Source organism: Myotis daubentonii, chromosome 3, assembly GCF_963259705.1.
Source record: "Myotis daubentonii chromosome 3, mMyoDau2.1, whole genome shotgun sequence".
Lineage (NCBI taxonomy): Eukaryota > Metazoa > Chordata > Mammalia > Chiroptera > Vespertilionidae > Myotis > Myotis daubentonii.
In genome coordinates this window covers 152,227,900-152,247,839 of record NC_081842.1, presented here as the reverse complement: position 1 = coordinate 152,247,839, position 19,940 = coordinate 152,227,900, and the positions used below count along the sequence as shown (strand labels likewise).

The following is a 19,940-nucleotide window of genomic DNA, read 5'->3' as shown; positions in this document are numbered from 1 at the left end:
TCTTTAAAGAGAACATTTTTAGTAAAGAGGTGGGGCCCAATTCTACTTAAGGGGTAAGAAAGCAGTTGGCATATAAAATGGATCTAGTAAACCTGGGCTATGTTTTATTTTATCTTTTAAAGTGTTTATTTTCAATTACAGTTGAATATTGTTTGACTTTCAGCATACTACATAGTTGTTAGAGATTTCTATAACTTAAGAAGTGAAACCCCCAATAGGTCTAGTACCCACCTGGCAGCCTGCATAATCATCACAATATTATTGAGCACATTTCCTAGGCTGTACTTTACATCCCTGTGACAGTTTTATAACTGCCAGTTTGTATCCTTAATCCCTTCCCCATTTTCACCCAACCGCATCCTTCCTCCACCCTGCAACCAGAACCTGGGTTACTTCTAAACCAAGGAATCCACTGTGAAACAAAGCTCATATGTGTGACTAAAATGTATGGTGTTTTTGAAATAAAGTTCTTACCTGTATTTTCTCCTCAGTGTAGGTTGGAGCGGTTTCTGTTACTTCTCTGTCTTTCACTGGACGGTTGGGCTTTTATCCACCTGTCCGATGTCATCTGACTTTCCGGAATTCCTAAAGACCCATTAATTAGAAGTAAAAGATTTAGAGTAATGTGAAACTGAAAGCACTGAGTGCAAAGCAATGACACAACATCTAAAAAAGAAATTTTCTGAAAGCTATCCAAGGAGGGTTCTTGGATTACACAGGATTCTTAACTACCGTATTTTTCCGTGTATAAGATCCTATTTTTTTCTAAAATTGTAAGACTGAAAATCGAAGGGTGTCTTAAACATAGAAGTCAGCCAAAGAGGAAGCCAAGTGGGAGCATAGCTGCCCATACCTTGTCAAACAGGCTTCCTCCAATCAGGAGCCTTATTGTTACTGATGTGAGCTGATGTTGTAATTGGAGGTGGAGTTGGAGAATGCTGCAGATGCAACAGGGACCAAAGCATTCTGAGCCCATAAAGATGACAAAAAAATATAAATACCGGTGATTGTCTTACTCTGCAAATTTCAAACTGAATGTAATCAGCTATGCAATAGAGCATGGAAATAGAGCTGCAGAGAGACAATTTGGACCTCCTGCCATAGAGTATATGATCAGACAGTGGGGAAAACAGGAAGAACAACCCCTTAAAATGGAAAAAAGAAGAAGGCCTTAAGAGGGAAACCAGCAAAATGTTTAAAATATTTATTTCTTAGTTTTTGGTTGGAAAAGTGGGGGCCATCTTATACATGGAAAAATTGGTATCTTTACAGAAGCTCCTTGGACTGTCCTTTAGTGCAGGGACTGTGTGACTTGTTCACTATACAATCTCTGGCTTGTGGAAGGAATTCAAAAAATGTCTCAATAAAGTAACACAAAGCTTTTTTACCAGAGATCCTGTGCACACATCCTCTAATCAAAAGTTTATTTTGTGCCCTGGCCATTGTGACTCAGTTGGTTGAGCATCCTGCCGAGAGGTCACCAGCTCAATGCCTGAGTTGCAGCGATCCTTAGTGGGAGACATGCAGGAGACATCCTATCAATGTTTCTGTCTCATCAATGTTTCTCTCTCCATCTTCCTTCCTCTCTCTAAAGTCAATAAAAACCTTTTTTTAAATATATACATACATAAAAGGTTGTTTCATTTTGTTTTGTGCTGAAGAATGAGTGGCCATTTAGGACTTGAGTCTGGTTCTTGAGACAATAGAAAGCAGGGAATGGAAACTTGAGGCATGTGAGCCAAATCAGCATAGTAGGTATGCTTTTGTTTGGGCTGCATAGTGTCTAACAATCAGAAATTTTCAGATAGAACCTGTATCTTGAAAAATGGGAAGATCTGGCAACACTGTGCTTGAATTCCCACAGAGCAACAGTTGAATGGAGATAAGTAGCAACTGGTCCCATTAGTCTGGGGACGGAGCATACATTCTTCAATTGCTACTTTCACGACCACTTCCTATTGTCCTACCCTCTCTAACTCAAGGAACTTCTGTCATATCCCATGTTTGAAAAACACCTGGATTGAAGCACAGGTTTACACTGTAATGCTGAAGTAATTTTGCACATTTTAAAATGGCCACTGAACCTTCCAATAGTTGTTGATAAATAAGGTCTGATTACTAATCCCAGTGACTTTGGGCCTGCCTGGCATTTCATAGCACTGGGTGTACATAGAGCTTTTTTCCATAAGAAAGAACTTCAGTTTCTCTGCCTGTTTCTAATCTTTAATGTCATATTGCTGTTCAAAAGCAGTTGTATTGCCAGGCCCTTAGTAGCTCCGACTACTTATTTTGCATAAAGCAAGGGCAGAGTAGTGGTTATTGAAATTAACCTTCATTTTTAATTTCTGTTATAATTAACATTTACACAGTTCTTACATAGATTTCAAGATAATTTTGGCATTGCATGTTCATTACATATGAAAAATAAATTTTTGCCTTAAACGTAAAATTACTGAGTTATGAATATTGTTAATTTGAAACAGAAACCAGGCATTCATTAAAATCATGTAAAATTCCTTCTTTTTCTCCTTCACTGATCAGCAGTCTCTTCTGCTGCAATTGCTGATGTCATGAACACTTAGTACTGGTACAACATTCCATTCCCGTTAAATCTTTCCTGCTCCACTGAACATTCAGTGTGAACTTTAATCAATTATATAATAATTCACAGACCAAAAAAGGTCTAATCACATCTGTAAATAAGTAGTAAAATGCCTCTTTAAATTACCTTAAACACCCTGAAATATAAGTCAATCACTTAAAGCTGCAATGTGCTTTAAGAATTTTTTAACATGCAGTACCTGACTATTTAGTCTGGGGCACTCACATCTTTTCCCTTAGGTTGTCAAATAAGAAAATGACAACAGCCAACACAACAGCTGTCTGGTGTGAATGAATCAAATCATACCTATTTTTTTGTCAGATTAGAAAAAATATGTTTTTATGTGTACCACAGAATTTTTGTAATTAGTTTACACATGCCTCAAGATGAAAAAGGTTGGAAATTGCTAACTTTAAGCATGTTTAGTGATTACTAAAATGAACATTTATGGAAAAAAATCTTTTGATTTTAACTCATTTTTACTTCACATACAATATTCAGCTCCAAAATGTCACAGGAATGTCACATTTAATTTGTGTTGTTTTTTAAATATGCTTTTTATAGATAGAAATATTGGTGAAAGAGAATCATCGATTGGCTGCCTCTTGCACAGCTTCTACTGGGGATCAAGTGGGAAACATGGTCATGTGCCCTGACAGGGAATCAAACTAGTGACCTCTCAGTAATTCACTGAGCCACAGCAGCCAGGCAGAAATGCTAGATTTTAAATAAAACTAGAGAGCATTATGCTAAGTGAAATAAGTCAGTCAGAGAAACATAAATATCACATGAGCTCACTCATTTGTGGAATATAATGAACAATGTAAACAGATGAACAAAAACAGATCCAGAGACAGAGAAGCATCGATCAGACCATCAAACCTCAGAGGGAAGGTAGGGGAGGGTGGGGGTAAGGGGGAGAGATCAACCAAAGGACTTGTATGCAAGCATATAGGCCTAACCAATGGACACAGACAACAGGGGGGTGAGGGCATGAGTCGGGGGTGGGAGGTCAATGAGGTGATAAGGACACATATGTAATATCTTAATCAATAAAGGAAAAATATTTAAAAAAATAAGCTGGGGGAGATGAACCATACTGTGTAGAAGTGGAAGTTTGACAACACTGTTGTCTACAGTAACATGCAAAATAAAGCACTTGTGTAATAAAAAAAGGCCCAAATTCCATTAAATAACCTATAAGAAAGTTCTTTATTATCTGAATGATACATTGACATAACATTTTTCAAATTTTCCACAATTATCACCTGTGGCATTGATGCTCTTCATTGAGAACATGCAGATAAAATGGGTAGAGATGATATTCATTATAGTTTTCTTTTTAAAGGAAATAGAATCTACACTAATAAAAGAGAAACATGCAAATTGGTGTCACTCTGCTACGCCCACCAGGCAATCAGGATGAGTACGCAAATTAACCCAACAAAGATGGGGGATTAATTTGCATATGCAGGCATGGAGCAAAGACTGAAGGCTCTGTCCCCAGTGAAGACTGAAGATGACTGAAGACTGATGAGGCTTGGCTTCTCCGTTGTGGCCCCAGCGGAGAAGCCAAGCCTCGCTGTGGCTGGAGTGGAGAAGCCTAGCCTCAAGGCTTGGCTTCTCTGCTGCAGCCAGACTAAAGGCCTGGGTCCCAGGTGCCAGAGGAAAACCGGTGCCAGCAACCAGGGGAAGGAAGGCCTATTGCATGAATCTTTGTGCAACGGGCCTCTAGTTACTATATAAATATCCCTTTAAGCCAAAGTTACCACATTTTTCTGTGTGTAAGATGGTATTTTTCTAAAATTATTAGACTGAAAATTGAGGGGTGTCTTATAAAGTCATCAGAGGAGAAAATCAAGTGGGTACATAGCTGCCCATACCTTGTCAAACAAGCTTCTTTCTATCACCAGCCTTATTGTTACTGATGTCAGCTGATGTGGTAATTGGAGGTGGAGGTGGAGAGTGCATAGATGCAACAGGGGCCAGAGTGTTAAGAGCCCATAAAGATGTCAAAAAATAAAAAAGATAGATACCGGTGCAAAAGAGCATGGAAATAGAGCTGCAGAGAGATAATTCGGACCTCCTCCCACTGAGTGTATGATCAGACAGTGGAGAAAACAGAAAAAGCAACTCCTTAAGATGCCAAAAAAGAAGAAGGCCTTAAAAGAAACATCAGCTAAATGTTTAAAATATTGATATCTTAATTTTGGGTTGGAAAAGTGGGGGGTGTCTTATACATGGAGCTATCTTATACACAAAAAAATGTGGTAGATCAGTTTGACAAAAGCTCAGCTCTTGGTGGATGTGGTCAACAAGATGTGGCTCCCTCTTCTGTCTTTCAAGCAGGGTAAGATGTGTCACTGGGAGAGGCAGGTCCCCAGTACTTCTCATCACCTCCAACACTGAGTTGCAGAGACTAAATTCCTGGAGGTTGGAGCTCCCAAACTCCACCCAACCCCACTCAGAGTGAAGGCTCTAGCTTATGCATAGCAGGCTGAGATTGCCTGGCCTGCTCACCCTCCCTCTGGCTGACTTGTAGGAAGGAGTTTCCAAGCTAGGAGAGGCAAGTGGGGAAGACCAGAGGCTACCACCCCTTCCCAGGGGAGGAGCAGTATGGCTCAGAGATATGTGTCCAGGGAGAGAAGCAGTGCATAATCACAGAAATCTCTGAAGTTCTCCCCCAAAGAACTGATTTTATTTGAAACATTGTGGGGACTTGAGGAAACTTTATTGCTAGCAAATTGACTTTATACAAAACACAAAAGGAGGTTTTCAGGCAGGAAGCAAGTGACCTCAGATGGTAATACAAATCCATATAGAAAAACAAAGAGAACCAGTAAGGAAATTGTGTAACTATAAAAGACAGTGTAAATACAGATTTCCTCTCCTTACTCCTATTAACTGGTTTTAAGAAGCAATTGTAGCCAAAACCGGTTTGGCTCAGTGGATAGAGCGTTGGCTTGCGGACTGAAGGGTCCCAGGTTCGGTTCCGGTCAAGGGCATGTGCCAGGGTTGCGGGCACATCCCCAGTGGGAGATGTGCAGGAGGATGGATGTTTCTCTCTCATCGATGTTTCTGACTATCTCTCTCCCTTTCTCTCTGTAGAAAATCAATGAAATATATTTTTTAAAAAAGAAGCTATTGTATACAATATGTACATAATTGTATTGCAGGGCCTATTTCATTCTTAAAAGTAATATATTTAACAATCTTCTCTAATAAAAGAGAAACATGCAAATTGACCGTACCTCTGCTACACTCACAAGCCACACCTACAAGCCATGCCCACCATCCAATCAATGCAACTATATGCAAATTAACCCAACAAAGATGGCGGCCAGCAGCCAGGGAGCTGGAGCAAGCAGGAGGCTTGGTTGCTCCAGTGATGGAGGAAGCCGAGCTTCCCACCTGCCCTGGCAGGCTGTAGCCTCCGCTCAAGGCAACAAAGTTTCAATTATAAAAGATAAATAAATCCCAGACACCTGCTTCCAGCCAGCCTCCACTGGGAGCTTGGGTGGCTGGGGGCTGTGACCAGCCTGCACACAGCCATCATCCCCTCACCCAGGATGGCCACACCCTCATGGGGTGAGGGTCCCTGCTGGGGGGATTGGGCAGCCTGCAAACAGCCATCAGCCCCTCACCCAGGCTGGACAGGCACCCCAGTGGGGACCCCCACCCTGATCCAGGACACCCTTCTGGGAAAACCAGCAACACCCTACCCATGCACCAGGACTCTATCCTATGTAATAAAAGGATAACAGCAGAACAACTGGGAATAACTGGTCACTATGACACACACTGACCACCAGGTGGCAGACGCTCAATGCAGGAGCTGCCCCCTGGTGGTTAGTGCACTCCCACATGGGGAGCTCTGCTCAGCCACAAGCCAGGCTGACGGCTGCCAGCACAGCGTGGTGGCGGGTGCCTCTCCCGCCTCCTCAGCAGTGCAAAGGATGTCCAACTACAGCTTAGGCCTGCTCCCTGCTGTCAAGAGGACATCCCAGGCTGCCAGAGAGATGTCTGTCTGCCAGCTTAGGCCCAATCCCCCAGGGAGCAAGCCTAAGCGAGCAAGTGGACATCCCCCAAGGGGTACCACACTGCAAGAGGGCACAAGGCTGGTCCAAGGGACCCCCCAGAGTGCATAAATTTTTGTGCTCCAGGCCTCTAGTCGCAGAATAAAGGAGGTAAGTTGTTGTACAGCCTATTGAAATAAAGATATGACAAATGATGTTAACATGTGCTCATAAGACTACAGAGAAGCAGAAATTGTAAGAAAGTTATTTTATCAAGCCCTATACAATGGTTCTTTCTCCTTTATACTCTTTAAAAGGCAGAAAGTCATATAGGGTGTCCCAAAATTCATGCAAGATTTGCAATTGAATTGAATTGCAAATGCGTGAATTTTGGAACACCCTATCTATATATCAATAACTATCAAAATTTATTGATGGGGTTGTTACATATATAGATAAAATATGTAATGTATATGGCAAATTAATAACACTAAATGAAGCTAAGAGGGAGTAGAGTTATACATAGGAGTAACTTCTGTATTTCACTAGAATTTATTTAGCATACATTTGAGGTATATTCTTTTTCTTTTTAATTTTATTGAATTTATTGAAGTTACATTGATTAGTAAAGTTTTATGGGTTTCAAGTGTACAATCCTATAATACATCATCTGCATATTGTATGTTTACCACCCAATGTCCAGTTTCCTTCTGTCACCATTGATCCCCCCTTTTCTCTCTTCTACCTTCCCACCCCTTTTGCTTCTAGTAATCACCATAATGTTGTCTATATATGTGAGGACTTTCTTTTGTTTGTTTTTTGGCTTAATCTTTTCACCTTTTTTAGCGGATTTCTCAATCCCCCTTCTCATCTGATGTCCTAGAGAGTATTATGCTAAGTGAAGTATCCAGTCAGAGGAAGATGAATACCATATCATTTTACTTACATGTGGAATCTAATGAACAAAATAAACTAACAAATAAAATAGAAACACTCAGAGATACAGAGGACAGATTGAAGTACATTTTGATATATATATATAGATATATATCTATATATCTATCTATATAGATAGATATATAGATATCTATCTATCTATCTATATCTATATCTATATCTATATCTATATCTATATCTATATCTATATATCCATATCCATATCCATATCCATATCTATATCTATATCTATATCTATATCTATATCTATATACTGTATATGTATGGCCTGGAGCACCACTAAGAAAATAACAGATCTCAATTTATATCCTTTCACCTTAGGACACTGTAAATTAGAGCCAACTAAACCCAAAACAAGCAGAAGGACAAAAAATAGCAATTTATGTAAATGATTTTAATGAAATAGATAATGGGGAAATAGAGAAAAAATCAGAAAAAGCAAAAGCTGATCCTTTGTAAAGATCATCAATATTGACACACTTTTAGCTAAACTGTCCACAAAGAAAATAAAGAAGACTGAAATTACTAAAATCTGGAATGAAAAAAGAGGACATTACTATTCCAAAAATTAAAAACAAAAAAGATTATAAGGCAATATTATGAATAACTCTATGGCAACAGATTAGTTTAAAAATGCAAAAATTCCTAGAAAGACACAAACTACTGAAACTCTCTCAAGAAGAAATACTCATCTGAATAGACTTGTACCAAGTAAGGAGGTTGGAAACTGCCACTAAGAAAACTCAGGCCCAAATGGCTTCACTGGTGATTTCTACCAAAACTTGAAAGAAGAATTAATATCCATTTCTCACAGACTTGGCCAAAAATACAAAATTTCCTTAATGTTATTTTACCACATACTTTGTTTCTCTGTCTGAACTACTTGAGAGTTAGTTACAGACAGAATGCCTCAATAGTCCACTGTATATTTCTTTAAAAATTACATGGAAGAGTAATTTTTTAAGGACATACATCTTCTTCCAATTAAATAGTCCATTTCCTTTTATATTAGCCATCTGCTGATGTCCGTGTAGACAGTTGTCTGTTTGGCTGTGTGAAGCACATGTTTGTGATGGACAAGTTTTTGTCTCACAGACATGCTTTGTTTCTGACCCCCAGTCCAAATTTTCCAATGACATTTGATTCTTCATTATTTCCTACTTGTGCATTCTAATCACCGATGGTTATCAGCATGTCTTATTTTGATGTGTGGTCAATTTCTTCTTGAATACTTGCATAAAAGCATTCAATTTCATTTTATTCAGCTCAGTAAATTGAAAAAGGAGGACAGGAACCAAAAAAGAAATAGGAAAATGAATCAATGATCTAGCACTTCCTTTTGCTGTGCAGTGTGTGGGTCCAAACTCCATGTGTGCTGGGTCACTGGTCTTACAATCACTAAACATAGTAAATGTAAACACCACTGTGGTTCTAAACTCTTTATAGGTGTTATTAACTAAATCCACTTTATTCTTCAGCATCTGCATATGATGTAGGTTTTATTATTAGCATTTCACACACCAGTAAATACAGTTTAAAGGTATTTAATGTTTTTGTTTGCTTGTTTGTTTTTGATTTTTAGAGAGAAAGAAGGGAGGGGGAGAGAGAAAGGAACATCCACATAAGAGCCAAACAGCCTCCCACATGCCCCATACCAAGGGTCAAAGGCACATCTGGGCAAATGTCCTGACCTGAAATTGAACCTGCAGCCTTTTGCTACAGGGGACAACACCTGACCAACTGAGCCACAGTGGCCAGGGCTAATGGTTTGTTAACAGCAGTTCATTGAGTCACAAGGCCCTGGTGATTGATTTGGGATTTTCCCAAATGATGAGTTAGTGTGTGATGAGGAAGATCAAATTAAGTTCATCCATGGCTTCCTGTTTGTAAATTTGGACTGAAATACTGGTGCTGTGTGTCTCCCTTTACCCTCACTGCCTAGGACAGTTGATCAGCCCTTTCATAAATTAAAAGTCTGTGGCTGTTGTTTTTCTCACAACTAAGGATTACCTTGTTTTGATTAAGGACAGATGGAAAGTATTTGTATAGAACACATGTCCTTTGTAACTGGAAGCAGGAACAAGCTCTTAGTTTCTCAGGAATAGACTAGATATCAAGAAAACAGCTCTTTTCTGTTTAGTACAATGAATTCTGTGCAGTTTTCTTGCCTTTTATTTTCAGGTGAGGTTGTTTGAAAAACTTTTTGGGGACATTTTCTTTAAAATGCTGGGTATGAGAAAGGCATATTTCCTATCTTTCCAGTGTACTTGGAGTAACAGTCTCTAGAATATTTGTCTTATTCTAAAAGATAGCTGTCGGGAGCCGGTCCATGCTTGCTGTTTCAAGGGACCTGGCATATATGGCATACTGTTCTTAATATGTTTGCTCACCTTCTTGGCACTATGTGTTTTAACCAAGGTCTCTGAGAAAGGTTGTTTTCCCCAGGTAGGGATTTTCCCCTGAAGTTAGGGAGGGAATAAAACCCCTCAACTAAGTGCCAGGCGGGTAATTAATCCCTTTAACTACGAACAATCATGCTTAAACTACATAATCTTTTCTCCCTGGAATGGAGATAAGAAACGCCCTAACCTTTGTAATAGAGATTGATAGGATTGAATCAACTGGTATAAATACAGTTGTAACAAGACAGAAACACTCAGAACTTCAGACACAGAACTCAGAACACAGAACTCAGGAGACAGAATTCAGAAGACAGAACCTACACGGAGCCTAGAGACAGAAGAACTTCGCTGGCGAGAGCATGCCAGAGGATCCTGGACGGGGACTGGCCTCGGAGCCTAGAGACAGAGCCTAGCGGGAGAACATGGCAAGGGATCCTGGACTGAACCTGACTACAGAGATTGGCAGGAGAACCTGACTGGAACCTGGACACTGAACCTGACTGGAGAGCCTGGACAGAACCTGGCTGGAGAACCTAGCGAGGGAACATGGCTACAGAACCTCGCTGGAGATCCGAAGCAGAGCCTCTCTGGAGATCAAGACCAGAACTTGGCTGGAGATCCTGGCTAGGCTGCTGATCAACTGAACGCTGTCTCCATGTCATTCCTTCTTCGCCGACTCCGTCCACACCTTTGGGGACCCCTGGACCTGCTGGGGTTGGACCCCGGCATCTGGCGCCCGAACAGGGACCCCTAGGTAAGCGCCCCACACTCGGGACGGATCGGACTCCACCGTAGGAAGAAGGTGGATAGTCTTCGCCGACTCCGTCCACACCTTTGGGAACCCCTGGAACAGGATTCCCCTAGGTAAGCCCCCCTCCCCCATTGAGAACCCCCACACTCGGGACGGATCAGACTCCACCGTAGGAAGAGGGTGGATAGTCTTCGCCGAATCCGTCCACACCTTTGGGAACCCCTGGAACAGGATTCCCTTAGGTAAGCCCCCCCCCATTGAGAACCCCACACTCGGGACGGATAGGACTCCACCAGGGTGCTACAGACCCCCCTATAGAGGATAGTAGGGTAAGAAGGTGGATAGTACAAAACTTAGATTGAGAAGATGTGCCATACTGAGTCCAAAGAAAGAAGACTCTGTATTGATCTTTAGATTAAGAAGATGTGCCATACTGAGTCTAAAGAAAGAAGACTCTGTATTGATCTTTAGATTAAGAAGATGTGCCATACTGAGTCTAAAGAAAAAAGACTCTGTATTGATCTTTTAACATATGTGCTTGCTAGCAGAGGAATTAAGGTTACTCCCAGTCAGACAGAACGTTTTATACAAGAAGTATGTCCATGCTTTTCTGAGGAAGGAAAGGTAAATGTAATGGCATGGGAGAAGGTAGGCCCAAGGAGCCTTATCCTTAACCCCACTGCAGCCTTTCCACCCCGGGAAAGTGCAGGATTGGCAAGCTCTCCCTGGGGTGATAGATCAGGACTCAGGTAATAGGAGAAAGCGCCAATCCTACTCTTAAAATGGATACAAGAGAGCGTTTGAGGTTTTTCTTTTTAATGCCTGCTTTTAAAAAATAAAAAAGGGGGAATTTGTCGGGAGCCGGTCCATGCTTGCTGTTTCAAGGGACCTGGCATATATGGCATACTGTTCTTAATATGTTTGCTCACCTTCTTGGCACTATGTGTTTTAACCAAGGTCTCTGAGAAAGGTTGTTTTCCCCAGGTAGGGATTTTCCCCTGAAGTTAGGGAGGGAATAAAACCCCTCAACTAAGTGCCAGGCGGGTAATTAATCCCTTTAACTACGAACAATCATGCTTAAACTACATAATCTTTTCTCCCTGGAATGGAGATAAGAAACGCCCTAACCTTTGTAATAGAGATTGATAGGATTGAATCAACTGGTATAAATACAGTTGTAACAAGACAGAAACACTCAGAACTTCAGACACAGAACTCAGAACACAGAACTCAGGAGACAGAATTCAGAAGACAAAACCTACACGGAGCCTAGAGACAGAAGAACTTCGCTGGCGAGAGCATGCCAGAGGATCCTGGACGGGGACTGGCCTCGGAGCCTAGAGACAGAGCCTAGCGGGAGAACATGGCAAGGGATCCTGGACTGAACCTGACTACAGAGATTGGCAGGAGAACCTGACTGGAACCTGGACACTGAACCTGACTGGAGAGCCTGGACAGAACCTGGCTGGAGAACCTAGCGAGGGAACATGGCTACAGAACCTCGCTGGAGATCCGAAGCAGAGCCTCTCTGGAGATCAAGACCAGAACTTGGCTGGAGATCCGGGCTAGGCTGCTGATCAACTGAACGCTGTCTCCGTGCCCTTCCTTCTTCGCCGACTCCGTCCACACCTTTGGGGAACCCCTGGACCCGCTGGGGTTGGACCCCGGCAGATAGCCACAGATCAAATAATCCACTGTATATTTCTTTAGTTTGCATGTTTCTATTTTTACATTAAAAATTCATGTGTGTGTATGTTCTTATTGGCAGGGAGGTATTTTTTAAGAGTATAAAGTTTCAGTATGGGAGAACTATTTAAGGCAGGGATTTTCAACTTTTTTTTTTTTCTCATGGCACACATATACTAATTCCTAAAAGAGCACTTGTAGTAATTAGTATATGTGTGCCTTGAGAAAAGAAGGTTTAAAATTGCTGAGTTAGAGGAATTTTTTTTAATCTTAAAAATATTTTTATTGATTTGAGAGGAAGGGAGAGAGACACAGAGAGAAAAATAACATCAATGATGAGAGAATATTTGATTGGCCATCTCCTGCCTCCCATTGGGGGTCAAACCTGGACAGGCATGTGCCCTGACTGGGATCAAACTATGTCCCCCTGGTTCATAAGTTGATGCTCAACCACTGAGCCATGCCAGCTGGGCAAGGGAATTCTTTATATAATTTGCATAAGAGTTCTTTGATTGACATTTGCATTGCAATTATTTTCTCCTAGTTGGTGTCTTGTTTTATGCTTTCTATAAGAGTAGCTAGCTAGCTTAATAAGGTAGAAAGGAAGGGAGGGGGTCCAGAGAGAATAGAGGCATCTTGGCCTGAACAACTAAGCAGCCATAAGTTAGATCAAAAGCAGCCCTGGCCTGAGCAGCTGGGAGAGCCATAGGAGTAATAAAACATCTCTGGTCAGAACCAAAGAGGCTGTTTTACTCTTTGAGCAGAGAAGCCAGTGGTTTTATTCTCAAGGCTTGGCAAGATATGGTTGCTAGGTATTAAAGCAACCACGAGGTAGAGCAAAAGCAACTCCAACCTGAGAAGACAAGATGGATATATGAAGGACAGAGAAATGCCACATATAAGGGAGGAGAAAGACATACATTCACAGAGGATAAAGGAAAGTCACAGGATATGGGGAGTGGAGGGAAGGAAACATATTTTCATAGAGGATAGAGGAATGGTGCAAAATAAGGGAAAAGAAAGAGGGGGACAACCACCTGGGCTTTGAGCTTTGCAACTAGTACTGTGTAGCAGAGTGACCAATAAGGAAAGCACAGGGGTCCTAGATTAAGGGAAGGGTCTCTAGAATACATACCTCAAGAAAAAGAGAGCAGTGGCCACTCTCTTTAGGGGAACACTCTGTCTCTCCTATCTTAGCCAAGAGACACAGAGTATTAGGAATAGAAACTGAGAATTAAGAGTTTTAGAGATACTATCTGTTTGCAATAAAGTTTTTGTACTTCTTACCTACTACTTTTGTCTGTGGCTTCTTCGAATCCATCTGGACAAGAACCCAGGAAAGAAATCACCCTTGCACCCTGCTCACCAAAAAACAAACAAACCCTGAATCACTATTATTATGACATTTTAATGGGTGAAATATTTTAGTTCCTTTTTATTGTTATAATTAACATATAACATATTAGTTTTATGTGTACAACATAGTGTTTTGATATTTGCATATATTGCAAAATGATCACTACAATAAGTCTAGCTAATATTCATTGCCAGGCTACCAGCAGACCCTGAGCTATGGATGAATGATTACTCAGCCACAGGTTTCTGTGAAAGAAACCAAGCAGTCCAGTTTCCCTGCCTCCTCAGGCTTTTATTGTAACTAGAGTTTGAAGTAAAATTAACTATTAGATACTATCAGTAGGGTAAGTATTCCTTGCCCAAGACTAAGACCAACAAGTAGCATAATTATGCAAAAGTCTGCTAGAAGGTTAATGGACTTTGATATTCAGCAGGGCTGAAAATCAGCATAATATTCCCTCCTGCTGGCTGAATGGCTGAAGGCTATCCCCTAACCCAGTGGTCAGCAAACTCATTAGTCAACAGAGCCAAAGTTTTTAAACTTAAACTTGAAAAAATAATTACTCCAGTACTTCATTTTCAGATGTACAAAAACTTTAATACTCTTTTTTGTTATTAACTTAATGAGGGTACTCCTAAGGCTTAGGAAGAGCCACACTCAAGGGGCCAAAGAGCTGCATGTGGCTCAGGAATTGCAGTTTGCCAACCAGGGCCCTAACCTGATAATCCTTTTATTGTTTACCAAACCTTACCATTGATTTGCCTATTTGCATTCCTAAAGGGCAAATGTGTACTCAAGTAAATAAAAGCTGATGGATCCCGGGTTTTAGAGAACCTTCTCTGCTAGAGAAAGGTCTCCACCTGGCTCCCCTATGCCTTCTAAATTCATATATTTTGTCTAGTGTATTCATTTGTGTGCAGCCCCTTTTCCAGATCCTGAATCCTCACTACAAAAGGTTGTGGCAATCCCTGAGAAGACACATGCATCTACAGTATCCCTTAAGCAAGGATATCTAAAAACTAAGCATAAAGATTCCAGTTAACACCCAGGTGCTCACGTGTACACAGATTTGCTTTCCCACAATTCACCACCATATGTGGTTACAGAATATTTTTCTTGTGATCAAAACTTTTAAGATTTACTATCTTAGCAACTTTAAAATATGTAATATTAACTATAGGTGCAATGCAGTACAATACATCCTAATGACTTATTTTGTAACTGTAAGGCTGTAATTTTGATTTCCTTTATCCATTTCTGATACTCTTTATCACCTGCCTCTTGAAACCCCCAATGTATTCTGTTTATAAATGGTCTTTTTTGTTTGTTTGTTTCTTTGAGTCCACATATGAGATCATATTGTATTTGTCTTTCTCTGTTCTGATTTATTTCACTTAGCATATGCTCTCAAGGTCCATTGATGTTGCAAATGGCAAGGTTTCCTTTTTTTGTTATGGCTGAGTAATGAATCTGTATAAATATATATGCCACATTTTTCTTTATCCATTCAGTTTTGATGAACACTTACAGTGATTTTATATCTTGGTTATTATAAGTAGTGCTGCAATGAATATAGGAGTACATATATCTTGCTGAGTTAGTGTTTTCTTTCTTTTTTTTTCAGATAAATAACCAGAACAGGAATTACTAATTCGCATGGTAGTTTTATTTTTAATTTTCTCTTTTTTCATATTTTTCATTGATTTCAGAGAGGAAGGGATAGGGTGGGAGAGATAGAAACATCAATGATGAGAGAGAATCATTGTTTGGCTGCCTCTTGCATGCCCCCCACTTGGGATTGAGCCTGCAACCTGGGCATGTGACCTTGACCAGAATCGAACCTGGGACCTTTCAGTCTGCAGGCCAATGTTCTATTCACTGAGTCAAACCAGGTAGGGCTTATTTTTAATTTTTGAGTAATCGCCATAATGTTTTCCATGGTGGTGACATTAATTTCAGTCTCATCATCAATGCATGAAAGTTCCCTTTCATACCAAGGTTATAAAAATGTGTTGTTGTTTTTTTCAGAAGCTTTCTTTTAAATATTCACTTTAACATTTAAGAATATAATTCACCTCAAATTTAGTTTTGCATATGGTGTAAGTTGAGGGTCAACATTCATTTTCCCCCTCAAAATATTATTCCTACACAAAAGCAGAAAGGCAGAGAGAACAAGAGACTCTAGTTTAAGTTTTGCAGGATTACAGTTATGATTCTCAGAGGAATGAAAATAACTATTTTTTCAAGTTTGAGTTAAAACTTCCCTTTCTATGACTATAGAATTTACTTTCTGAATTGTGGGAAGACAAAGACTAAGGAAAGAGAGAAGATTGAGAAGTGGTGGCCTGTTGATGGACAGTAATTACCCAGAAGAATTCTGTAGACAGGGAGGGTGATGCAGCCACACATAAATCCATTTCGCACAGAGGCAAGTACTTCTTCTACCAGTATCCCAGAGTTCCATCTGTGCCCACAGACCATTAGTCACCACCCAATCAAGAACTGTACTCTGTCTGTACCTTGTAGTCAAATGTCCCAGGTCTCCCTTATTTGCAGCCAGCCCATGAGCCATAGACTACTTGGCAGGAATGATGATCAGTGTGTCCCACGGCTTTGTTCACTTCCATCAGCTTTGCCTTAAATTCACAACACTCCAACCCTATCCCAAAACCAAAGCAAACCCTTGAGCACTAGCATGGGGCTTAGGATGTCTAGTGGGGTGAGATATGTGAGGGAGAGCAAGTCTACCCTGAACAGAATCCATTGTAAAATGCATCTCATTATATAATTTAATGTGTCTCTAGACTCAGTAACCATGCTTTCAAATAAAGATTCCATGTAAGAATCATGCTAATCATTATTACTATAATTCAGCAGGAATTGAATCATTCTCTAGGGAAACACTGTCTTTGCAGTTTATTTCATCTTTGCAAATTTTTTGATTCAACAAAATTGCAAACATCATGATTCTAATTTTAGTTTAGTGGCAACTGTGACATTCGGAAGTTGCTCAGTCAAGGTATTCCCTGTGGAGGGGATAGAGCTAGTTAAGAAGTTATGTTCCTGGGATTTTTAGGATATAATACATTTTTCATCTTTTATTTTCTGGCCCAAAGTCATTATTTGAGCTTGAAGTTTGTTGATCTCTTTCTCGTTTTTCTTCTTGAGACTCAATGCATATTCCTGTGAGAAAAAAATGAAGACTGAAATCACAGAAGGCAAAACATTTCCCACATTTGCCAAATTATTTCCCTTTTCAATACCTATGTTAATCCTTCATGAGTTTTTGAAACTTATTTGTGAATAAGTTTTAAACTTACTTCCTCTTCACCCACATTCAGCACAGGCTTCCCATAAATTATATCATTTTTTCCGTCAACTCTGATCTAGGCAGTGTGGTCTCTCAAATATCGATCTCCGAAAGTGAGAAGATGAATGAATTCTATAGGGAAGGTTACTACATGATTCAGAGTCATGGCAAATGTCTGATCAGTGAACTTAGTACAACTTTCTGAAACATGGAGGCAGGGTAACAGTAATAGGTTGAGGAGATCCAGCCTGTGCCAGTCCATACTTTATTTCTGGGTGGACATCTGGACTCAACAATGACTCATAGTGGAGCCTGGAGAACAGGATGATACAGGAAGCCTGGGTATGTAATTACATGATTAATTGTGTATATGGTCATGAATTGTCTACTAGTGTTTGGGTTAGGAAACTTCTTAATCTGACATAATGCTCTAACTTCTAAGCATGTTTTGGATTCAGTGCAGTGGACGATAAAATGGTGATGACACAGTTGAGTGCCTGAAATTTAATATTTAGAATCCTCTCTTGCTCTGCCATGGTCTGGGCCTTCTCCATCTCCATCTTCTCAATCAAGTGTTTCACCCATACCTGATAACTCTTTTCTTTCTCTTCCATCACCTGCTGATTTCTCTTTTCCATTTCATTGAATGTTTTTCTTATAGCTTCCGAGGAAGAAAAATAAGCAGAGAAACCTGAGCATTAAATTGTTATAGCCTTATTTTGCCTTTCAACACATCTTTTTTGTTTTATTCTTATTTCATAGAGAAAACTTCTTCTGATAATGTTTGTACCGAGTAAGCAAAAGAGGACTGTAAATAACAGTTAAAATATCCCCTGGAACTATAAACTATCCTTATTCTTTGATTTCAGGTGCACTGATATGGCTAACATTAACAATTCTAGGGCTTCTCATTACTCAGAGTGTTTTTGTTGTTTTTTTTGTTTGTTTGTTTGTTTGTGTGTTTTTTGGAAAAGCTTTATTGCTGTATAATAGTAGTGCAATACACTGTTACATAAGTTTTTATTTATCTACTAGAGGCCCATTGCACGAAATTGGGGACTTCTCGGGGGATGTCCAACTGCCAGTTTAGGCACGAACCCACAGGGATCCCTGTGGAATCGGGCCTAAAACGGCAGTTGGACATCCCTCTCACAATCCAGGACTGCTGGCTCCTAACCACTATGCTAACCTGTCTGATCACCCCTAATGCTTGTCTGCCTGCCTGATCACCCCTAAATACCCTGCCTGCCTGCCTGCTTGATTGCCCCTAACTGCTTTCCTGCCTGTCTGATTGCCTGTAACCATCTCTGCCTCCCCCGTGACTGCTGCAGCAGCTGCCTCTGCCTTTTCCCCACTGCCCCAGCTTCATCTGAAAGGTCATCCAGAAGGACATCCAAAATGACATCTGGAAGGTTGTTCGGCTGTTTGGTCTAATTAGCATATTATGCTTTTATTATTATAGATGATACATGTAATACACCTGTTAAACCACCACCACAATTAACTTACAAGCATGCCCATCACTCAGAAACAGCTACATCTTCACATGTCCTTAGGAAACTCCTACCTCCTGAACATAAACCCTCATCCCCATCACTAGACAAAACCACTGCCCAGCTTCCTGTCACTACAGAATAGCTTGCATTTTCTGTCATTTTACATAAAAGGATCATACAATATGTAGACATTTTTGTTTTCCTTCTTTCACTCAACATATCTATTTTCATATATATAACATTCTTGTATGGATTGATAGTTTATTCCTTTTTATTGTTCAGTAGTATTCTCTTGTAAGGATATGTTAAAATTCATTCATCATTCACCTGTGGATGGACATTGTTTTCAGTTAATGGCTATTATCCATAAAGTATCGTATGCAAACAATCTTCCATTTTTCTTGGGGATAGCTGTAGAAGCAAACTGATTATTCTGCATGGTAAGTATTTGTTTAACTTTTTAAGAAACTAACAAACTTTTTTCCAGTGACTTACCATTTTACATTCCCACCAGGAGTGCATAAGAGTTCCAGTTGCTGCACATCCCCACCAACACTTGAGACGTTTCATCTCTTTAATTTTAGTCATTCTAGTAGGTGCACAGTGATATCTCATTGTGGCTTGAATTTCCACTTTTCTAATAAGTAATGATGTTGTTAATAATATTGTATACTGTATTTATTGCCATCCAAATATATTTTTTGATGAAGGGTCTGTTTAAATTATATCATTTTTTCTTTTTAATTAGGATGTTTGTCTTTCCAATTAGTAAGATGTTTGTTGAGTTTTAAGAGTTCTTTAAATATTCTGGATATAAGACCTAAATCCACTGTGTGATTTGCAAATAGTTACTTCCAAACTGTGGCTTGTCTTTTCTACTAAAGGAATGAAAAGTGTGTTTTTTCAAAGAGAGGAGTTCTAAATTTTGAAGTACAATTTATTATCTTGATAACTGAATGTATTTAGCTGTTCTCACCTTCAATCTCTTTTTTTGTCTCTGACTCTTTCTCTTTGTTTTTCTTCTGTATCTCTTGTTCCTATTGATTCAGAGGAATTTACAATTAAGAAATAAAGACCATGGGTTTAAGCAAAAGCCAGAAATACATGCATTAATTCAATTTATTTTTATGACCTATATAACAATCATTATAGAACTAAAATAGTTATTGATGCACTTTGTTCAATATTTCTAAACCTCTAAATCTCATAGCAGGAGTATCCGTGATTTATACCTTCCTAAGGTCCCTTAGGACGATCTCACTGGTGTTAGCAGGACTTGGGGCTGGCTCTTTTTCTGACACCAATGTCAGGAATGTGTTTCAGTCCTAAGGATGTTCTTTGGGAAAGATGGAGTTTTAGTTCT

The 19,940-nt window shown here is 39.9% G+C and overlaps 2 protein-coding genes and 1 pseudogene across 4 annotated transcripts in view; 1 reads left to right on the top strand and 2 right to left on the bottom strand.

The window, feature by feature from the left end:
* LOC132230848 (guanylate-binding protein 4-like) overlaps positions 1 to 626 on the bottom strand; it is a 35,618-nt gene extending 34,992 nt beyond the window's left edge. Inside the window, exon 1 of the mRNA XM_059688939.1 lies at positions 475 to 626. The gene's annotated coding sequence lies outside the window, so the exon portion shown is untranslated. The remainder of the gene's footprint in view (positions 1 to 474) is intronic.
* The window catches only part of LOC132230859 (guanylate-binding protein 6-like), a 349,236-nt gene that overhangs the window by 113,291 nt on the left and 216,005 nt on the right, over positions 1 to 19,940 (bottom strand). The gene's annotated exons all lie outside the window — the stretch shown is intronic.
* LOC132230858 (guanylate-binding protein 5-like) overlaps positions 1 to 19,940 on the top strand; it is a 153,685-nt pseudogene that overhangs the window by 74,407 nt on the left and 59,338 nt on the right.